Here is a 6354-nt window from a genome sequence, read left to right as displayed (position 1 = left end):
GCTGGAAGGTCTTTCTCTTGCCCCCTCCACGCAGGCAAACTGCTGACAGTGGCAAATCCACGTTGCCATGATTAGGGGAAAAACTGCTTTGGTTTCGGGTTTAATAATAATTTAAAAAATGGATATTTGGGTTTGGTTTCGTCTAGGCTTTGGCAAACGCTTGTGGTTTGCTCCCACTTGCGGCTGGGCGGCGGCTTTGGTTCAGGTCCCGGCGGGGAACTGGCAACTAGAAGGGCTTTAGGACCCGGCTGCGCGTCTGCCGGGACCCCGCGCATCCCGGGTCCCGGGAGCTGCGCGCGGAGAGGCTTGAATGAGAGGCTGGAGGGGACCGGACTGAAACCGCTCGCGGTGGAATAGCTCCGCCGTCGCCAGGCAACCGCCCTGACGCAACGCAAAAAAAAAAAAAAAAAAAAAAAAAAAAAAAAAAAAAAAAAAAAAAGTCCCTCAAAAAAAGAATAGTGCTGAGAATTCAAGAGAGCAGAGAGAAAGGGAGGCAGAAGCCGGCTCAGCCCCGGAGGCTGGAGCCGGAGGCTGGGGCGCGTGTAGCCCGCGTCTGGAGGAGGCGGAGATCTCGGTTACACCCTTGGAAAGGGCCTCGGAGAGCCTAGCAAGGTAGGTTCGCGTCAGGGGCGGGAATGTTCCCAGGGCAAGGGTCTGGGCTGGGGTTGGGGCTGCGCGTCGGACTGGGGATGGTGTGGCTGTGACCGGGCGCTCGGAGCGCAGGTCCCTAGAGTAGGCATTGGCAGAGAGCAGCCTGGCCCGGCCCTGGACCGATCCTACCCGCCCCTGGGACCTCACTCAGTTCCCTCATAGGGAGTGGGATAGCTGTCGGATTCCATCTCCCATCTCCTTGCTGGCCCGGTGCACGGTTAAGATCTAGATGGAGATTTGGGGTACAGGGTCTGAGAGGGAGGAGCCCCACTCAGTCTTTCCAGGTCTACTCCCAGATAGCTCCCAGATGTCGTCTCTGAGCCCACCCAGTCCCCTCTGTCCTACTTCAGGCTCAGTGACCGTGAAGTTCCTGCCCTCCCTAACTCAGAAGAAGTGATCCAGGGCACTTGGGTCCTGGGTGTTCTGGAGGGCTGAGGCCAGTGTGATCAGAGGGGACTGCACAGCCCAAAGGGCCCCAGGGGAATGAGCAGCTCAGCCTTGAGACTGCAGCACCACCCCACCGATTCCCCCTCTCCCCCCGCCCCCACACCGAGAGAAGGCAAGAAGGTCTTTGGTCCTTGGCTAGTAGACAGGTGTCTCCTTCCACCAAGTCAGGTTGGATGTTCTGCTTTTAAAATAACCCCTTATTACCTGTATCTGGTCTTCATTCTCTGTGGTGTATGGTTCCTCCTGAGAGGGTCTGGAAGGCAGGTTGGTTCTAGGTTGGTGGACCATGACCTCATCTTAAACCCGTAGGCATGCTCTCCCAGATTAAGTTTCCATCCACTCCCAGCCATTCCTGGTGAATCCCAGGTGGGGTGAGCCCAGGTCCCCGTCAACAGGGAAATCCCCAAAGTGCCCAAGGGAGACATGGCTCAAAAGCAGCTTCCCTTCTGATGCCCCAGAGATGGTCCTGCCACCACCAGGCAAGGGATGGAGAGTGCTGGGCAAAGTCCTGGGAGAGCAGAGGTGACCGTGGCGCCTCTAGCCTGACCACGTCCGCTAGTTTCTGCTAGCATGTTTTTAAGAGGTTTGGCAAAGCAGCCATGAGCTGTACTTAGAGTGGATAAAGATGACAGCTCTTTCCTGAGTGCATTTACCAATCAGGCACTGCTTGAGAACGCTTCACTTCCATTGGGCATTCTATCCTCAGAATCACCCTTGGAGAGAACATCATATCCCCATTTTGCTGATGGGACCCCAAGAGATTCAGGAACTCTATGGAGCTCACGTGCCTAGTGAAAGAGTAGGGAGGGTCAGCCTCACGTGCCTGACTCCAGCTGCACCCAGAGAAATGAGAACTGGTTGGCGGGGCACATCCTGTGTCCTGGGAATGTCCCTTGCCATCCTGTGGGGCCAGGAAACCCATTTCTTGCATCAGGAGCCTGAAAGTCTCTGCAATGAGGCTGGCTCGCTTCAATCCCACTTGCCTTGAGTGGAGAGAAGGGACCTCCCTCACCCCCTTTGCCCAACGGAAGCCCTCCAACTTTTCATGCACTTGTTCCTCTCTCGTCCTCCCAAGTACATGCATGGATTTCCACAAAATTAGCAGTCACGCCTCTGTGTCTACCAGCTTGGCCTTCCTCCAAAAAGGGACTCTGGTGGGGAAGTAAATTACGGCAGTGCCTATCTGTTTGCTGAGAGAGACCCACAGAGCCTCAGGCCGAAGCGGGAAAAACTGTCAGGCTCCTCACACACTCGGGTGGTTTTCTCTAGGTAAATTTTGCTAGTGGAAAACTCCCGTGGCCCCACAAGAGCATCTGGAATTTTCGGACTCCTCCGGGAGCTGTGCTTTAACTGGCAATGGCTCTTTGCTTGTCTGGGATGTTGAGCGACTCGTAAAGCTGAAAGATGAATGATAATCTGAATGAACGCTTTGCTCCCCGGTTTACAGAGTAGGAGTGAGGGAGTTCTTCCTGATTGGAAAAAGCTGAGGACTAACCAGGATGGCTCTCAATACGCAAATGTACTCTGGGATTTGTATTGGGCGGAGAAGAGAGGAAGGCTTCAAAGGCAAATTCTGAAGCAGTCCTCAGACACACCTGGAAGGTGTGGGGAGGGGCTAAGGAGAAGGGTGTGAGCAGGGAGTGCGAGCCGAGCCTTGGGGTGGGAAAGGGCATTAGCAAGCACTTGGCAATCAGCCTGTGGAGTTTGGGTCGCCGTAGAGGGTCCAGTTGCCAACAGGAGTTTGGAAGGCTGCAAATGTCAGCTTTTCCATGGTTAGGACAGTTGCCCTGGTGCCTGAAAGCCCAGAGCTTTCCTCCCCCTCCCCCCATGTCTATCCAGAGAAGCAAGGGAGAGAAATGAAAGAAAAGGAGAAAGAAGGTGGGCAACAGGAGAAGGTAGAGGCTTGCACTCCCCACACTATCTGCTTCCCTCCTGAATGCTACCCAACCCCTACTCTGACCCTGCAACAGTGCTTACCCAAGAAAACCCCTCTCTTAAAGAAGAGATTGCACGTGGCAGCAGCCTGGCTCCCTGTGGGCACTGCCCTTCAAGGAAAGGCTGTCATCCCTAGGGGTAGAGGAGTAGTGAGCACTCCAGCATCAGGGGCCTCCTCACCCCAGGGCCCCTATCCAGCAGCCTTTGCAGAGCCCCAGGAAGGGGAAGGGGTCCGGCTTATCCAGAGGTATAGACTGAGCCTCATTTCTTCAAGCAATCTCTCCAGTATGGCCAGAAATCCCCCTCCCCAGTAACTGATCCAACTATGGGACCTGGTAGTGGGTCCCAAAGATTTCCTCATAGGGCTTGTCCCGTGAGTCCTCCAAGGGATGACCCAGCTCAAAGCTGGTTTTCCGGGTTCATAAGTGGCCTAGACAGGGACCTCCATTGTGGCCACAGTTTCAGGGCTTGTTGAAGGCTGAGCAGCATTTCCTCATTCCAAGAGGCCAACAGAGCCTCTGCGTATGAGCTGGGCACTTCAGCCCCAGAAGGCCTGCTGAAGAACTCTCAGGGCGATAAGGACCCAGGAAGTTGCTAGATTAGGATCCTTGACTGGGAGGCCACTTGTAGCCCTCACTTTCCCCCTACCCTCACTGGCCCCCCTCATAGTGACAGTACCGCCTTAGTCCTGTGAGCATTTACATGTGCTGTGCCTCGGGGACACTGAGTTACTATGAACTGACTTAAGCCCTTTTGGTCATAACTCTCAGGTTTTGCTCTATGGTATGTTTACATGTTTGACAGAAGCCACTAAAAACTTTGAAGAAGGTGAAGGCAAACCTCATGAACAGGTTGGATGAAAGCAAGCCTCAGGCCAAACTCTGCCATACATGTAGACATCTTTTGAACAACTATTTATTTGCAGACAAGTCCAACAGAATTCATAAAGCTTGTTCTGTGGACTCAGGGAGCTCACAGCCATCTGTCTCACTAGGTGCCCTGACCACACCTTCCCTGAGAGCTCATGAGATTCTTTCACCCTGCCTTTCAAGGTCAAGAGTGCCTCAAATAATTTTGACCAGCCCACATATCTTGAATACCTCTGTTTTCACCAAGGAGAATGCATTTCTAACATTTCCTGTTAATTATCAAATGCCCAGTGTTGAGCAGAGCGAAAGAAAGACAGCCAAAGCGCCTTTCCCTGTGGGGTGTCCATCCTGCGCTTGGGGCTGCTGGCCGGGAGTGGGGAGTCCTGATTTGAAGGCACCCTTGTTAAATGCACCTTTGTTGCAGCTAGCCTCATGAAACCACACAGAACGTCTCATTCCATCTACGGAGGGTTTTAAGATCAATAATAGACATTGGATCACAGATAAGACAATGATCTTGCCCTCGAGGAGTGTGGCTTCTGATCAGGGCTGCAGGTTAGAAAAGACGCTTTGTGCAGCCTCAAGTACTGAGCTGACAGTAAAGTGATGTTCTGAACATTCTGGAGCACACAGGTGTACATGAGCTAACGTTAATGGTTTGGTAGCCATTTGTTGCTCTGATGGGCCAAGGAGAGGCCCAGGCAAGTGTTGTCATGGACAGGAGGGGACAATCCGAATAGACAGAGGCATAACTAAGAATTCACATATACCCTATCTCGTGGATCCTTCCAAAGCTTTGAGGTAGGTTCCATTAGGAGTCCCATCTCATGGATGAGGAACTTGAGGCCTAGAGGGCTACCCAAGGTCATAGAATTAGTGAGTGTGAGGGCTGGGCTATCAACCCCTGTCCATCCACACCCAGACCTGCCCCATCCCTAACCTGCTTTATCTCTTTCTCTAGCTACCAAGTCCTACCTTCTGTGAGGTATGAACTCAGGCAGCTCCGCAGCCCGGCTACGCTTAGCTCAATCTGACCCAAGTGGGGAGCAAAGTCACACCTCCCACTTCCTGTTCTGCCTGTGTGCTGCCTGAGCCAAGTGTTCCCTACAAATCCTGGTGTGGGTGCAGTGCTGCACCCTGAGTTAACCATGGACGGTGTGGATGTCCCTCTCAGGCAAGCTGAGTCCATGCTGGACATGCCCCTGCCCCACCCCCAACCCCCAGCCCCTTAGGACAGGCCCTGCCCAAACACAGGGAAACTCCAAGGACCCTCGATCCCTGGAGAGGTAAGCATGCCCAGACAGAGCATGAAAGTGAAGCGACTTGCATAAATGCAGAGCATACCATGACATTTCTTAGGAAGTCCTTGCTAATCATTAGGCTTTGGAACTTGTAACGCAGAGTGAAATAGAAAGCCCATCATCCAAACAAATTCCCATTCGAGCTGGAGTTTGTTGATTCTACTTATTTGAAGTTGAAGCCAATTGTCCTGTGGATTTGGAGAATCCTAAATCTGCCTTGTTTAGAGGCTGAGACAAATGCCAGTTGGGGGACACTTTGGTGGGCCACACCCCATGTGGGGACGGCGCACACCCCAGGGCCCTTAGCTGTGAAATGGCACCCTGAGTTTCAGTCGGCTGTGAAATGTTCCCTACTTTTATAGCCAGAACACCCGCTTGAACTGTGTTCTTTGATCTCTGCAAATTGCTTTAAAGGCCACTCTTTGTCTGCTTTCTGCCCCCTAATCCCCAATGCCATGGCCTTTGGCCAGCAAAGTGCTGTGGTCACATGTGGCCATCCGGCGGGGGCCACAACACGCTGCCTTGGCCCCCTCCTGGGCATATCTGCCTTGTCAGGCGTTTTCATGGAGGAGGACCTTTGCTTCAGACTCCCGAGTTTCCCATGGCTAATTCTGTCCCCCTCTTTCCTGCTCTGCCCCCTTCCCCCACCTCCCCATGGGATGTGAAGATTCTCAGGCACCTTTCTCCCTGCCTGTCAGAGCAGAGCAGCCCTTTCCCAGGGCCCCACAGCCTTGGAAAGGACACTGTGGCGTCAACTCTGGGTGGCCCGGCAGCCCCCTCCCTGCAGCAGCCCTCTGCTTTCAGTGAGGCAATAAATTAGATCTGCAGGTCCCAGGAGCCAGGGCCTCTCCCCACAGCAACAGGAAAGCAAAACTCTTTCTTGGTGATTTTCTCGGCAACTTCTTTCACCAGGCAGAATGATAGGCAAGGGTTCCATGTTCCAACCTTATGTGCAGCAGGAGGCCTGTGCGTCTGCTCTGAGCAGCCAGGAGCAGAGCCCATCAATTATTCAGCATGGGCTGAGCACTTCGAATGTGCAAAGGTCTTAACAAGAGTTTTTTTTATAGCTTCTTGCCTCACAATATCCCAACAAGATGAAACAAGGTTTCTCCGTCTTCTAGAGAATAGCAGCTTAACTTGGAGTCAGAGGA

The 6354-nt window shown here is 53.1% G+C and overlaps 1 protein-coding gene across 2 annotated transcripts in view; it reads left to right on the top strand.

The window, feature by feature from the left end:
• The first annotated feature begins 290 nt into the window (after positions 1-290).
• FAM167A (family with sequence similarity 167 member A) overlaps positions 291-6354 on the top strand; it is a 40562-nt gene continuing 34498 nt past the window's right edge. For both annotated transcript variants that reach the window (XM_029938639.1, XM_029938642.1), the window contains exon 1: positions 291-612. The gene's annotated coding sequence lies outside the window, so the exon portion shown is untranslated. The remainder of the gene's footprint in view (positions 613-6354) is intronic.

The sequence above is a fragment of the Suricata suricatta genome, chromosome 1 (genome assembly GCF_006229205.1).
Source record: "Suricata suricatta isolate VVHF042 chromosome 1, meerkat_22Aug2017_6uvM2_HiC, whole genome shotgun sequence".
In the NCBI taxonomy this organism is placed as follows: Eukaryota; Metazoa; Chordata; class Mammalia; order Carnivora; family Herpestidae; genus Suricata; species Suricata suricatta.
Note: the sequence above shows the minus strand (reverse complement) of the source record. Positions and strands in the feature narration are given on the sequence as shown.